Raw genomic sequence first — 16,841 nt, forward strand, 5'->3', positions numbered from 1 at the left:
GTAACAGGAGCAGAGTGTGATTGACATAGGCTGTATGTTGAGTCTGTGTAGCTTTTAAATACAGAGCAGACAGGTTAAGGCTGGATTGGACGTGAAGTTGGATCACTTTCTCCCTGCCTTTACATTCATCTAAGCATCTAATTATGCTTTTAATTCCCCAGGTTTTTATTGATCTTTAATGGTTTTGTTAAAAATAATTTTCCCCATCTACTCTAATGTAAAAAAAAAAAAATTGTAACATCAAAAATTTCCCATAATGCTTTAGAAAATCAAAACAGGAAACACTGTGCTGCCATGGATTCAGTGTGGGCTACAAGTGGAACCCTTTATAGCCTATATTTGTTTACAGTCTGACAAAGTGGCACCATCAAAAGTACGTCCGGAATAGCTAATAGTATTTCCTGTTTGCAGCGCACCATTGGATTTACAGACAAGTATCGCTGGATTATTTTGATACTGAAGAAAACTTAGAAACGTGATTATTCCCGGGCGAGTCCTTGAGTAAGAGGGAGCGCATTTTTTTTGTGTGATTTCGAATCAGTTTTACGGACGTTTATTCGCGATGGACATCGGATATAATGATGTCCTCGGAAACGGTAAGTCATACCGAATTCAAAAATATGTGTATAGCGTCTGTGTCTTAAGATCTGACTGAGTTATTTCTCTGAAAAGGAATATGCAATTTGACGTAAATTGAGGCAATCGGGCTACAAGAGTTTTAAGTACCGTTCACCTCAGCAGTTCAGTTTGCTTTACGTCTTTCCCTCCGTGCAACCCACCCCGTTAAACCTCCTCACAGTTTGTAATTCTCTGTCTCAAAATACAGACCCAGACCAAAACAATCTGCATGACTGAATATCACCCGAGGTAAGTGAGTTACTTCTTAAATCTAACAAAATACACATCGGAAGAGTGAGTGATTCAGTCCACAGGCTAGACATGGAAAGGAAGAATGAAAATAAATCTAAGTGGACAAGCTTGTTAGTCTGCAATTTCATTACCAGTGACCAAACTGCATCAATACACAGCTTCCTTATTAATATACATTATCCTGCTGGAAGTCTGCTGAGGCCTTGGAGCTCGGTAATGAATGCAAGTACAAAGAGCTGGCAGGACTAAAGAGGAATGCAAAGAGAAGAGAGGGATAACTAATCAATAAGCAGCAGTCTTCATGGTGAACTGTGATTAAGGAGGGGACGACAGACAGGCAGAGGGGCATGGATGATAATGAGAGTATGGATGGATGGCTGAACAGGCCGCAGAAGACGGGAGACAGATGGAAGAAAAGCTGACAGATGGAGAGATGACAGGAAGAGCGGAAAAGATTTTGTGGTGTGCACTGGAGGGGATGAAGAATGTGTAGCAGTTAAAGTGAGTGATTGCAGCACAAGTACCTTTTAGTTAAAACATTGTCTGAGCGCTGGTGGTTCTTACGCAACAGCTTCACTGGAAGAACATCTTTTATTGCCTTCTTAGAAAATACTGGAAATGTGCGCATTTTGAGCTTATCAGACCTGCTTCCATTTATTTTATTAGCATCACATTTGAGGTTTTCATTGATAGATTCCACGCCTCCAAGAGACTATGTGGATAGGCGTACTTTTTGATTATCAAATGAACATCAAGCCACATTCCACAACAGGCCTGAAACACTACCGTTCTTATTCTCTGCAATGAATGACAGCATTTTTAAGGGAGCCATAAAACTCCCTGCGGAAGTCGGGACAATGAGTCGCTTTCTCATTTCTAACACAGATCATATAAGTGGTGTGAATGCAAACTCTTGGCTCACATAGTTGTGTAACACATTATTGTATATGGACAGACATAGTCTTCAAATCAATTAAAAGCTTTGAAGTTAAAGCGTGAACCCACATGATCGCATGGGGCGTTAGTTAGAGAGGCAGGCCTGAAATCAAAAGGTCATTGAATTGAACCATCAAAATGACTGACATGCTCCTATTTTAGCTCATTTATATCAGCAAACCACTTAACTTCTAACTGCTCAGATAAAGCAGTGAAGCAAGATTTGTACAACAAATTGAGTCTGAAATAGTCCTTCCTCGTGTTGGTCATTTTGTCTTGTCACAACAGGAAAAAGCTTTAATAACATTAACAATGGCTGCATTCCATTTAAGTGTGCCAGCTGGGCCGGCTGTGCATGCTGGCTCAGCTGGCACAAGTAAATGTGGCTAAGCCATTAATAATGTTATTAGTTACACCTGTGTGGCTAATAACATCACCAAATGGCCTTGTTGTGGTTTTCCCTGCTGTGACAAGTCTAAATGTGAGAGCAGCTTGTCAGAATAACAAAAAATTGTCATCACTTTAACATCAATTTTGTTTCCCTGAAATTGCATGATATCTTATATAGTAAATACTTTGTGCATGAGAAGTCTTTCTCTAAACATAAAAAGAACGAGAAATAAACATGTTGTGATTTTGGTACTTTGACTGGTGGCTCCAACATCTTGGTTTCAGAACCTAAACTTAACCCAGCAGAACCCAAATTAGCCCTCACCATAGGCATGCTCCAACTTTAAAGGAGCTATTTGTAAGTTTTGCTATTGCTACATTAGCGTTGTAGCTCTAACGTTGTAGCTCTTCCTTATGAGAAACTTCATTCCTTAACTCACAAAGAGCTGTCTCCAGTGGCGGAATGCAATTCCCTCTATTTCTATCGCTTCTTTTCTTCTACTGAAATTAGCATGCTAACCAGCTAGCCCAGGCCCGGTTGGACTGTCTCATCACTTTCTGATACCGAGTCACCGTAGCGTCCAGTCTGCGCCAAAGAAGTAGTGCTGCTGAGAGGACATAACCTGTAACAGCTGTTAATGCTATCACTGGCTCTGTACCAATAACAAAACTTACAAATAGCTTCACCTAAAGTTTTAAAACTAAAACTTAGTAGTGATTCAACATTTTCTCTCAACGCTTTCTTGCTGTGAGTCATGTCTGTGCTGTAAATGAATGAAGCTATGCATGAAGCTGCAGCCGGCTGCCTGTTAGCATAGCTTAGCACAAATACTGGAAACAGAGTCACAGCTATTTAAAAAATTATATTTCAGCATGACACGGGTCCTAACTACTGTAAATGTTCATGTGAAAGCATTAAAAATGTTGAAACAATGGCAAAGCACTAGTGATGTAGTTTTGTACCATCAACCTGCTTAACATAAAGAAATGGATGGAGAATTTTAGTTTCTGCAACAGTCCAAACATCAGAGGTAAAAATAAAAACGAACAGATGATGAACATGAACGATGCAGCCTCACAGGTGGGTGAAGACTGAGGTGAAGCTGGGATGGAAAATAAAAGCGACGCAATAATCTGAGCCAACGAGAGGTCGCGGCTCGAGACGGAGGGAGAGGAATTGGAGAGCGAGGGATGAGAGGGGTGTGAAAAAGGAAGGGGAGGAGGGAGATGAAAGCAAAGGAGTACTGCAGGGCTGCAAAGAGGTCGAGAGGCAGGGAGAGGAAGGAGGGGAGAGGTGACGAGGAGAGATAGAGGAATGGAGCTGTAAGCCTCCGGGGTGATCAGCGCCGCTGGGAGCTCATTGTGTGAATGAGTGTGTCTGTGAGGAAGACGGAGCGTGAAACAAAGACACGATGGAAGAGACCTATAAAAGTAGCTGAGCCTATGTGAGTGTGAGTCTCAGAAGAATCTGAGCGTGTTCATATGAGTGTGTGTGTAACAGAGAGAGAGGGAGAGAGAGAGTTGGGTAAACACAGAATGAAATACGAGTTAAACATAGGAAGAGAAAAGTTGGCTGCCTGCAGATGTATTTCAGTTTAGTTTCAAACAAAGCATCCGACTGTACGTGTGTGTGTGTGTGTGTTAATTCCCCATCTGTTAACTGTAGTAATTACTGATGCGCTGTCTGCTGACACCGTGTCATGGAGGGGTTACAGTGTAAAACTGTGGATCCTATGGTAACAAGCTTGTTTTGGTTTGGAGCTGCTTGTGTTCATGGTATTTTAGAGAAACACACCCACATGCTGTAGTGACCTGCATCTCCGTCTTTTATCTCTCTGTCAAGTTGAAAATCAATATTGTTACTGGGAATGCAAATTCTAAACAATTTCCTTAATCAATAGCCATGTTAACAATCAATAGTCAGTTGTTAAAAACTTATGAAATATAGTCTTTTTACATAATAAAAGCTAAAATTGACATGATCAGTATGATACAGTATGTTCCTTGCTAAATCAGAATAATTATATAATTAAAGAACAGATTGAATAAACACCAAGTTATGACTTCATTAAAAATTGTAGAGCTTTTACTACGGCTAGCTGTCGGTTAACTGACCAGATTCTTCTATCACAGCCTGAGCGCTCAGCGGGGTCGGGCTGATGTTGGCCAAGTGTTGGCACAGACCAACCAACACGTGTGTGCCTGCTCTGGCCAGTGCTGCTGGATTTCGGTTTCGTTGCTGTGATGCAAACGTGGAGTTCAGCACCAGATGGCTGCACTTGAGCCACAGTAGCTTTGGGACAGTGTTGGTAGAAGTTCACCTGATTGCGGTGAATAATGGTGAGGTCGGTCTTTGTGGATGTGGCATGGAAATGGGACATGTGTCACTTTTTAAGCCGCAACTCAAGCCTTCACTCAGCAATTACGACAGAATTTCATACAGACGGTTTATACTTTGTATGATTCTGGATAAAGGTGAGGTGGTAATTCTAGTTTTCATGAATTATTAGTTTCATTTAGTCAATAAAATGTGATAAAATCCCCCAAAAAACAAGTCCCAAACCAAAGATTTGTCATTTACAATAATGAAAAAAAAAGAAAAGTAGAAAATCCCCAAGTTTGTTGCCAGTGGTTTCCAGTGTTGCTCGATAATGGAGCAAACAATTAATAACAGGCTTTTTTTTTTCCTGTGTTGATTAACTGATCTATTCACTGAGTAAGCGTTTCATCGGTCACTGCTGAGCAAAACAAATTTTGTTTTTTTGCAAGTGCACACAGAATGTGGAAACTGAACGACAAAAACTGTCCCCCGCTGCCACAACATCTAACACAGACCGGACTGAGACAATGGAAAGTCCTTCTTCTCTGGGTTCAGCCTGTCGTGGCTGCACTTGGCTGCACTTAATTTAGCCTCACAAAGAGGAGCCCGACTGTACCAGTGTGTGTTTGCGGGAGTGTGTGTGTGTGTGTGTGTGTGTGTGTGTGTGTGTGTGTGTGTGTGTGTGTGTGTGTGTGTTTTGAACAGTATTGTGCAGTGGTTGCCCTGTGACTAGCCCCATAGCTGGTGTGAATATAAATGAGAGAAAGAGGGTTTTCCACCGCACACAAAGAGGGAAGAGAAGAAGAAGAGGAGGAGGAGGACGAGAGGAGGAATTGTCGCTTGAGGCTGTTTTGCCTGCTGCTTTTTTTTTTTTCTCCCATTGGCCATGTTCAGCAAAAGTTGGATTATCTCCCTCCCTCTCTTTTCTCTTTGACTACACCCCTCTCTCTGTTTTCCTTTATCTTCTTTAATCTGTGAAGCCTTTGAACATCTCCTCTCTATTTACTCTTCTCCCTCTGTTTTTTAATGCTCTTGCCCTCCATGCCTCCATCATTCTTCACCCTTCCTCCCTGTGTCCCACCATCGTTTAATTTTCCCCACACTGCGTTGCTTCCCTCGTATCTCCTTCCATCTCTGTCCCCCTGTCCCCCGTCTCTAACCATTAAACGCTATCACCCTCTTTTCCCTCCATCCCTCCTTCCGTCCCTCTCACTGCGGAGCGATTGTAGCCTGATGTGACTGTAGCCTCAGATATGAAGCGACCCTGCGGTGATCAGTCCTCGCCGTCGCTGTTTCTCACAGATAATCTGCTTGTGTTCAGCAACATAAAATCTGCCGTTAGATCTGTTTTTCACCGTAATACGTTTATACACCACACTGGTGCTGCTGCTGCCTGAGAACACACACACACACACACACACACACACACACACACACACACACACACAAATACAAAATACAAATACAGACAGAAACACATCCTCAAAATCTTTCTTCAAAGCGAATAAGCATATTGTTGGAAATAACTTTATTCTTGCTGAGAGAGATGTAATGTCAATGTTTGCTCTGTTCTCATTATGCAAAATGGACGTTTACCATATATACATTATATAACAGGATCAGAGGTAGTGACGCTTTAAAATGTAAGCTGCCTTTGAATGTTACAACTTGGTCAAAGTGGGGATTTACAGGTCAATAGATATCTGTTTTTTTTAGGTATATAAATTAACCTAGATGTCTCATATATTTAGTATAGCACACCAGCTCTAACTGCAAGAGGACTGGATTCAGGTTCTACACACCTAGAAGCAAAGTAGAGGTTGCGTGGAGAAAGGAAAACATCTAAAGAGGCCAAAACTTTTCAAATACCCTGCAATCACCCTACAGACGTTTTATGACTTGTAATTGTTTTAATCAGCTCTATTTGCCTGATTGTTTGTTGTGTGCAGGCTGATTGCGAGCTTGCCTGACTGTAATTGTTTTTTTTGTTTTTGTTTTTTTAGTTCCAGGCTCTCTCTTGGAAAAGGAGACCTTGATTACCTTGAAGACTGCCTGATAAAATAAAGCATTTAAAAGACCTACACGGGGCTTGTTTCACAAAAGCAGTCTGCTCCGCTTACATGTAGATATTTGCCGATCAGTGTGTGAGTCCCACACAGCTCTTGCATGAACGCGCGTGTTGCGAATTAAGATATTTCTTCGGATCAGTGAAATGTGTCGAAACAAACGCGGAAGGAAATGATTTGATGATGTAAATTTAGTTGAACTGCCACCTTTTTCAACATCCAGTGTGGCTTCACCCACACATCTAAAACCCGTCGTGTTTCAGCCACATGTAGCCAAGTTTTAACACTGACTTTTGACCTGCAAGTCGCCACATTAGTTTTTACTGGGGCCAATACCGCCCTTCCCTTCCTTATATTTTCATGCCCTGATGAAATTTTATACAGTCAGTATATAACATAACTGTAAATATGCATCATGAATTTATTATGTAAACTCAATTGGCAATACATATCGACTGACTACGTTCACCCCTGTACATATGCAAATATTATATGTGCTAAAAATAATAACAACAACAACACCAAGGACAGCACTAAATCTCTCAGTTCTCTGGTCCCACAGAGCTTCTCTGTCCATATGGCGGAAGCCTGCCGTCTCGTTTTGTCATGTCATCAGGGCCAGAGCCGCTTTCCAACACATTAATATTCATCAATATAGCTTTAATCTCTAGAAATTGGGTTATTGGCGATGGTAGATGATTCTGCCTCCTTGCTCTCTCTCTCATTCTCTCTCTCACGCACCTTGTTGACTCTTTTCCTGTGTGTTTGCCTCTGTATAATGAGGGGGAAAGGAGATGATAAATGTTAAAAAAAAAAAAAGAAGTAAATGGGGATTGGAAAGAAGAGAGAGAAACGACCAAGATGGAAAGAGACGGAGAGAAAGGAATTGTATAAGAAGAGGGGGCAGAGGAAAGAGAGACAGAGCCAAAGAGACAGCTGTGACGTCACGGCCACTTTAAGTAGGTCAGGCACGAAGTTGTGATGTCACTTACACTGGAATCGGCCCACCGGGCCAATCGCATGCAGGGACACACCCCCTTTTTCCACTGCCACAGGAAAATAAACTGCACCCCCTCCTCTCTTAGCACCCTCCCACCCCACCCCTTCTCTGCAGCTGTCTCAAATCCCCCCACAAACATGCACACACCCAGTCATGAACACACGCATAAATTCTTGCTGCTATAATCAGTGAAATTGACAGTGAACAGTGGACTACTATAATCCCAGAGGAGATGCAGTAACTTTTACTGGTCCCCCCCCCCCCCCCACTCTCGCCCCCCCCCCCCCTCATCCTCTTCTCCCCCCCTGCTCTGCTTCCTTTCACAAACATCAACTCTCACCAAAGCCTCTTTACTCGCTCAGACGGCGCTAAAGAGGAACGTCTGCTGAACGCTACAGTGGAGCTATTTTTGATCTTCTTTTGATTTCTGAGCATCAAACAAATCCACTTGTCCTTCATCAAGACTTCATAGCGGTGCATTCAAGTCAGAGCTTGTGTATAAGATTGTGTGTGTGTGTGTGTGTCTGTGTGTGTGTGAGCCAGTGGTAGGCAGGTTTATACAGACCCGGGGGCTGAGGTGAGGGAGGGTTGTAACATGAGAATAATGTGTTAGAAGAGAAAACTTGTCGGTTTAGACGCTTCATGTGACAATAACTTCATGACGCCAAAGTAAAAGATGAAAATAATAATGATCCAGACGCCAATTAGTTCCATCAGCTCAGGTCAAATTAGCAAGAACGCTGGCTTCGGTACATCTCAGATGACAGAAGAAATAATGAGACAGTGACATTGACTGTGAACTTAGTTATCACCTCAAATGCACAGCGGAGTTGATCTGTGCTCTTGGTAAACAGATAGAAAATAAGCATCTTCACCTTTTCACCTCATATACTCAAAGTGCAAATTAATCAGAATAATGAACCAACATGTGGCACGTAAAGGTGCAATAATCAGAGTGCCATTGTCCAATTAATTGCACCGCCCTTGCAGTAAGAACTGTAAATAAATGAGACGGTGTTTATTTAAGTGGACTGATTGGAAATTAAAACCACATTTTCAACAAACCCCATTGTTTCCAGTCTCAAGGAACATGCTCTTGTTCTCTTGTTCTTGAATATTTTACTTGGCAAAGTGATTTCTAAAACTTGGACTTCAGTTTTCCAAGATATAAAACATGGCTCACACGGAGGGGAGCCGAGAGGCGCAGAGGTACTGTTCTGGTTTCCAGTAATGTTGACAACTCCATAAAGTTGGAAAAAGTAGATGAAGACCAGATGCGGATTATCAAATACTTTTTACAGCAAATTGTAAAAGGTTCATTTATGGAACTGAAAGGAAACAGTCGCCTGATGTTGTAAAGTTCTTTTATATTTTGCTGTCATGATAGTCAAATTAGATGACGCACCTGTAAGACTTTATTGAGCCTACAAGTAAACTCAAATGTGTACAAAACTGTGAACTAAAACACATGCTGTATACTCTTTATAAAATGTGTGTGTGTGTGCGCGCGCATATTTTTGTAAGTGAAAAGGAGGTGTGCAAACCACAAACACATAAAACCACAGCTCATAATATTAAGTAATTCACTGCAAATTCTGCCTGTTACATAAGAATGCAGTTTGTGGTTCCCTGTTATTTATTGCAATTCACAGAAACACCTGGAATGTACTTGTGCACATGTGTCTTACTACTACTTACTACTCTATTTATCTTTATACTTTAACTTTATTATTTCCTCTTGGATTGTTTCCTTTGTTTTTGTGTCAGGTAAAGTTGAGAGGAAAGACCTCCACCGGAGTTTTAAGCCCAAATGGAGACCAGATGGAGTGTTTAACGTTCTGGGGTAATAATACAGTGAGACATGGTCGGTAGCCTCTGTCGGTGTTGTTGGTGTGCTCAGAGTCTCAATATCAGGTGACAGGATCGATGAGAGAACAGAACAAGGTGTCCATCAGGGGACTACGTGCCAAGTCAAAGTGTCCTTCAGGAACACAATGATTATCTCCCATCTCAGTGGCTGCTTCTGTGTCTATTTCTGGTTCACCTTTAAAGCAAGTACATGACATTGGCGGAAGAGCTTCTCAGATCCTCTACTAAAAACGAACTAACTTGTGAGATGATTAATGGGCTAGAAAAGAAGGAAAAACTAAATTCTGATACACAAATCTGTTCTAATTTCTTCTCTTTTCTTTGCTTCTTTATATAAAGTGTTGTCAGGTTTGACCTTTTTGGGCCTCAGACAAGCACTTCAATCGAACCGAGTGAGAAGAGGGGAAAGGTGTTTTCGGTGGAACAACACATGGGCCCCAACTAGGGGGGCTGCTTTTTTATAAAGACAGAAAGGTTTCCTAATAACACCTTTCCTAATAATATGCTCTAGCTCAGAATATGCAGTAAAACTTGTGGCTGGTCTATTAAAAACTTGTAGTTGTACCTTTATTCCCCAGTTGTTTTTATATATGTTTTCTCTATGGAGTTCTGAACAGCTTTTATGCGCCAAAATGAAAAGGAAATCCTTCTGGATAATCTGAAACGTGCAAATCACTGAAACCAGAGATCTGAGGTTTTTTGCCCGATAACGACAATATGCTGCTGCAATTACACTCACTCTGGCTAAGAGCATAATCTCACCAGCATAATCATAGTGTGGTGTGCGTACGGGTGCGGGCTGGCCTAAATGTAGGTCTGTAAATGTGGACAACGTTAATCACTGTGGATAAGTGTGTCAGCCTGAAAGGCAAAGGTTACTGTGTAGTAAAGTCTCTGTTAGCGGGTGTCATTGACGGTGAAAATGAGGGTATTCAAAGACGGATTTCAGACAAAAAACAACTTACACCTTGATTTCTCCTCAGGGCTTCTTCACTCCGTTCTGTGGAGCACATTGTATGGCCTGGCCATGTGTAAGCTGTTATATGCATCAAGTGAGAGTTAAATCATACTTACTAGAAAACAGACTTGCTTTGGAACATTTGTGTTGAGGTTTTCTTCCACTCTGATCTTTTCTTTTTTTTTTTCCAGCCATCAGCATTAACCCTGGTGGACTGCTGCCAGCAGGAGGTCAGCTGTGGTGGGTAAAAGAGGGGGAGGAGGACCTGGGTGTGTGATTGTACATGTGCATATGAAGGGCAGATGGGGTCATGGGGTCAACTACAGTGATTAAAAGGAGCTTGGTTTACCCGACGAGGGCCACATAGTGACCAACTGGAGCTGCAGCACTATCATCCAGTCGGTTTTGAACTCATCGAGAGAAGAGGAAGAGACGGGCGGATCAAAGAAACTATTCACAAAGAGCTTTATACGAAACAAGGGCGGATGGAGGACAAAAGGAACAGAACTGCTGAAGAGGAGCTAAAATGGAGGAGATGACGGTGGAGGAGATATAAGTTTGTGTGGTTCAAGTTCCCCAAAACAGCCAGGATGGAGGAGACACACACTTACAGCCAGCTAAATTTTGTGACCTGAAGATACAGGCGTTTGATTGGACGGTTAAAATCTGAAAATCCAGAGGATCAAAGGCTTCGGTGTCGCTGATTGTTCTTCCTATCACTCCCAAAAAAAAGTATGAAAGATTTAAAAGTAATGGAACCAAACTGAAGTCTTTCATCTTTGGGTTATGCAATTGTTAACCTGTAAAGAGCGCACGGCATCTGCAACACTGCTCAAGAAGATCAGTAGATGATGATGATGATGATGATGAAGGTGATTGTCACCCTGAGGCCGAGGGTGCTGCTGATTGTGGTGTGGAACAGGAACAGCGAGTTCACAGATTTTGAGCTCGCTGTGATCGTGTGAGGAGGACTAAGAGTCCGTAGCACGGACTTTAACAGAGCAGATTCTTCTCGAATAATGAGCTTCAGGTTTTTAAAGCCCCGTATTTGGAGACGCCTGCTTCAGTTCTACGAGATGAAGGCCTGGGAGCACATGCTGGACTCATCGGCATCCATCTGTCTTAGCACAAAGGAAGAAACATCTTTGCAGCAGCTGCCTTGTTAATAAATAGACATGAAGGATACATGGTCGTTTCTATGGAGAGGTCGGGAATGTTTCTGGTGTTAATAACATGGGACATTACGTTCTACTCTTTCTAGGGCTCATTCAGTTTAGTTTTTTTTTATTTGACTACAAAAAGACTTTGAAATTGCTCTTTTTGTCATTTACTGAGATAAATATTTACATAACCTTATTATTCTTAACATTTTCATTACATTATACATCCATCTTTTGTCATTCAGTCACTTTCTGTTCAAATATTACCTCTCAGTATAATAGTTTTGATTGTTAGTGGCGAGGTCCACCATTCCTGTCCTCAGCTGTACGGACATTTGTAGCATCTTTCAGCTAATTGTTTTCATTTTCTGGCCCCCAGCTTTACAGTTTTAATAAATTTCTCACCGAACTCAACAGTGCTGTGTTTTTGGATGCAGTCGTTTACGGGTGAAGAATCACAAAAAGCTCCACTGTACACTGCCAGTCCATCGCCAAATGGCCATCAGACAAAGTTAGCTTGATCGCAGTGGAGCATTTAGCTGCTAAAGAGCCAGATAGCTCCATCAAGACTCGGTAGAGAGAAAAAACTGAGCTAAACGGTTAGTAAATATTAGATTTACATTCACCAGGTGGCCAGAAACATGAATCCAAATGAATGCTAATGTTGCTCTGTATCTTTTAGTTGGGTAAATTCACCAAATTCAAATGTCTGTGTTGTGTTTACTGATTGTTTCTGCTGCCTCCAAGTGGCCAAACACCCGTTTTGCAGGTTTAAACTGTTGTATTAAAACATATACTGTAAAAAAAAAAAAAAAAACTGAAGCTTTAAGTTTTTATTTTTGATAGCTAGTCAAGTGTTTTGGTGGATGGATTTCTCTGAAACTGAGAACTCCTGAGCTGAGAGCAAAGTGGATCCCGTGAGACAGACCGAGCAGTAAATGTTCAGACCTGGAACTCGTTCAGAATTTGTTGCTGAAATTAAACATGTGACAGATACTTTACCCTGCCCCGTGGCTGATTACATGAGCGGCTACCTGAACCTCCCACGGCTCTCTCTTCAATTATGATTTAAGCTCAAATTTCATCATCTTAACAGCACTATAGTGAATTACACCACACAGGCGGGCTTTTGATTGACACAGTGGGTGAACATGATTATAATGGAAGGGTGAGTGAAAGCAGCACCCTGCACAATCAACCGTCCAAATGAGAAATAAACAGTTTTTCAAAATGCAATACTTAGAATACAAATTTCTCACGCTGGGTGCCATGGGAGCTACTGGATCCTCTGTCATTTTTTTTGAATATAATATTGCATGAAACGCCAGTACAAGTCATATCCTGCTCGACATGTAGCTGTTGGCTTGTCTTTGTAGCTTTGCAGCCAATATTTTATCAGAAAACAAACAAAAACTTTTCCAGGCTGATTGTTCTCTGCGTGTCATGTGATTGATTGTGTGTCAAACATATTGTTTTTGTATGGAACTACAGTAGGTGGGTATAATTTCTTCCTCTCGCTAACCTTTTTACTGGCAGCCGAACGAGACAAAGTCCTGTTCTCCGCTAACTGACATGTTTACACTTGAAGGTATTTGTCAATTGACTGACTCAAAGCGTGCCATAAAACCCCACAGACCACACGCACACACACACACACACACACATGTTTTATATTCAGGACTGGTAGATGTAATAGATGTGGAGAGGGGGAAAAGTTTTCATCAACCATTCAACCTGCCATGACCTCACCGACAGACATATTGTTTGGAAGAGTACTGCGGCTCCATCACTGCCTCCCGCTGCGTCAGAGTGATTGTTCACACAGTGGCCTTGGCCCAGGTCTTATTTAAAGTCCAAAGATCACACAGAGGTCAGGACAGATGGGGGGGGGGCTCTCCCTCACTGTACCTTGTCAAACGGATTTCAGCTGTCTGGCGATGATAGCACGGCCCTCTGTGGTTTTGAGAAATGTGGCTGACACGAACTTTTGATGGAGGTGAATATACGCGTGAATAGGCAACCACAGAGTTATTACAAATAATCCCCATACGCACATCAATCTAAACCGGTTTCTATAGACAGATAGATAGAAATGCAAACTGATTGGATACCCCTGTTTTCGTGAAGTTCGAAATTGGCAATAAACTTGACAGCAAACGCCAGTTGAGGATGCTGAATCACGTGTTGTCCACAACAACAATCTGATGTTCCAGCGTGGCCACCAGAGGGTGTGTTACGTCACCTGAAAGCCCTTTAATCCAGCCAGGCTGCACAGCTGGTGGGCCAAGATAAGCAGTGACCACTGATACATAACTGTAACTACTGTAGCAGTTGCCACAGACCAATGTGTGCAACTCTCACTGCACATACTCCCTTTTACTGGTGCAAGTAACATAACAAATCACTTTAGATGGAGTCTGCTGAACAAAAAGACTTCTTTTTTTTCCTTTTTTTTTTTTAAACCACAGATCTTTCTGAGATGGAGTTTCAGCATGTTCGTCAGTTTTTAATCCAGTGAAGTGTGACGACATTCGCACTGTATGTGTTCATTTAGACTGAATTCACAGTGACACAGTAACTTGTTTAAAAATGTGCGTCAGTGTGCTCGGGTGGAAGAGATATCTGGCTCACCACAGCATGACGGGAGCACGGTCTGGAGGATCATTATGTAAGGTGGTTAATTTAGAGCCGCAGAGAGATTTTAAACTGCCAGCTATGATGCAGATAACATATTGAGCGTGTTTTTATTCCAAATCCAGCCACTGCAAAAAAAAAAAAATGCAGCCTTTTCCACAGGAAATAGTTTGCTCGCTAGAAATTTTGGAAAACCATCATGATTTGTAGCATTTAAACAACTTTTCGACAAAATCCTCATATTGCAAATGTGGTACCAGCATATTTTCTGGTAAGATTAAAAAAATGTATGCATTTACAAAAGCTGTAAGAAATCCTTTACAACAAAATGTTTGCAGTCTAAAAATAAGGCCTCTGTAATAACCGCTATAGATTCATTATAAATCCCTAAAGGAATATTTCAGTCATATTGTTGTCTTTTCCCATTCTAAATGCAGTTGGGAAGCACATACAGGAAATTGTGTGGTCATCCAATTTGCAATACAGATGTGTGTCTATGTGTGTCACTCGGGGAAACTATGACCTGACTTGCATAACCACAGAGCTGATGAGTGATGTTCTGGTTCTCAGCAGCTCTGCCCTGGGTTTGCTGTACAGTACTTTACAGTTTCAGCTGGGATTACATGTGTCATGTTTATTTTTCCCTCTGCTCCTGTGAAAGAGCTCATTATGTATTCTGGCACGGAAAACAACATTATGCAAGTTGGCTGCTTCGTGGTTAATGTGGAAGAATTGGTGCTGGATATACAGGAGAGAATAAAATGTTTATAGATACTTAAGCTTTTACGTGTATGTCTCATATTACAGTATTAGGATACTTTAAATTTACTCTATATATATATCACATTAACTTTCCACATCTGTTCAGCCACATTTAAGTAAATATTAAGACTTCAAAAGTCTAAATAAAGCTTGAGTTTCTTTTAACTTTTGCCAAAGTGGAGGAGCAAGTTGGATGGAAAACATATCCACAAACTCAAACAATACAAATTACTGAATAGTTGTTTAAATGTATTAAACATATCAAAACGACATTACATATTTATTGTCAACAATAAATCCCAGTAGAAAAACAATTCAATAACTTAATGTACACAGATGCCTATTTTTGCCTGATGAAACCTAATATTAAACATAATATTTAGTTTAATCTGAAAACTGATCACAATATAGGTCAGTGACAGCGATGCGGATAGCAGTTTAGATCTGCATATATGCAAAGAAAATTACCATTTTCAACCTCTTTCATTATCAATCAATATTTATTTCAGTCTGACATTCAAGTTTTGTTTCAACAAATTAGCGCAGACAAGCTGGGACCAGCAGCACTGCAGCACTGGTCGGTTTCATGGTCTCAGTGAGTATAGAGTTAATGAAGCTGCCATGTCCTCTGCTGTTTGCATTGAACTTAAAGGGAATTTATAGGTGACAGTTTAGGGTACATTCCTGTTGCACAGAGAGTAGGAGTTTGTTTAGTTTTTTTTGCACCAGGGCTCCCTAACAGTTCACTACAGTCCTGCTAAACAGCATAAATAAGCTAGTGTATCCACTGTACTCAATTTAGGGTCTGTGTTAAAAATGTGAATTCATGTAGCACATTATCTTTTTTATTTCTAATAGTTTCTTTTCTAATGACACATGCTCGATTTTATCCCATTTCATCAACTTGCTTAGTTTTCCACCTGCTTCCCCCCACATAGACCTAAACAGATCCAACAGGAAGACACGTTACACAGGCATTTTGAGATGGTAAAGTTTGTGAAGGTGAAGTGAAACTCGGATCCCTCCAGGGGACTTCGGACCACCAGACCTCTGCAGGATGGAGGTCTCGGTGTTGAGCTCCTTGAAGTCGAAACGTCTCCCACCTTCCCTCTCTTCTTCCTCTTCCTGACCGAATTTTAGCTCCAGGTGTGTTTATTTACCTGCTGGCTCGGGCCCAGGCGGGAAAAAAAGCTCGCGCGTTAGGCTCGGCTCTACAAGCTCAACAAGAGTGGACCGTACCAACGTGAAATCTGGGAGGGGATGAGGGAGGGGGAACGAGAAAGAGAAACACGCTACTTTCTACCGATTTCGCGTCAGCATTTAGTCTGGTTCAAACAGTGGCCGTGTCAAGGTGAGTTAAACACAACCCAACACCTGTTTGGACTAAAACAAACCAGTTTTACCATTTTCTGATGGTTTATTGGGTGATAACTTTTTTTATTACCCCTAAAAACTCCATCGCTCCATCTTGCCTTTTGATTGACCGCTCCATATTCTTTTCACTGTGCTGAATTTTCCTCCTGCTGGAGAAAGGAGAGAAAACAACACAGGGGAAAAAAGAGGGGAAGAAGGAACAGCGGAAAATAAAGGCGGTGGAGGAAAAAGTGAAATAACAGGAGATTAGCGGGAAGACTGGAGGGACAGGCTGGGAAGAGAGCTGAGAAGACATTGCGCAAGTGGAGAGCGAGACTTGCCATATATTTTTAGAGATCTCTGCTTTTGTGTGAAGATTTTTTCATTCCCATCTGCAGACTGAAAGGTGAGTTTATCCTTTATCCTCATTATTTTATTATTATTATTATTTTTAAGTGTTAAGCTCTTTATGTCCTGGAAAAAGTCGGAAGTAGGCTGTATAGATTTGTCATTGTTCATTCAA

At 41.4% G+C, this 16,841-nt stretch overlaps 1 protein-coding gene and 1 long non-coding RNA gene across 2 annotated transcripts in view; both read left to right on the top strand.

Moving 5' to 3' along the window:
- Positions 1-477: 477 nt before the first annotated feature.
- LOC111239959 lies at positions 478-12,319 on the top strand. The gene is made up of 3 exons (XR_002665895.1): positions 478-596; positions 827-867; positions 10,601-12,319. It is a non-coding gene; the product is annotated as an uncharacterized LOC111239959 (long non-coding RNA).
- A 4,007-nt stretch (positions 12,320-16,326) lies between these two features.
- The window catches only part of LOC111239945 (protein NDRG2), a 31,314-nt gene continuing 30,799 nt past the window's right edge, over positions 16,327-16,841 (top strand). The window contains exon 1 of the mRNA XM_022769891.1: positions 16,327-16,724. The gene's annotated coding sequence lies outside the window, so the exon portion shown is untranslated. The remainder of the gene's footprint in view (positions 16,725-16,841) is intronic.

The sequence above is a fragment of the Seriola dumerili genome, unplaced genomic scaffold, assembly GCF_002260705.1.
Source record: "Seriola dumerili isolate Sdu_G_001 unplaced genomic scaffold, Sdu_1.0 BDQW01006988.1, whole genome shotgun sequence".
Lineage (NCBI taxonomy): Eukaryota > Metazoa > Chordata > Actinopteri > Carangiformes > Carangidae > Seriola > Seriola dumerili.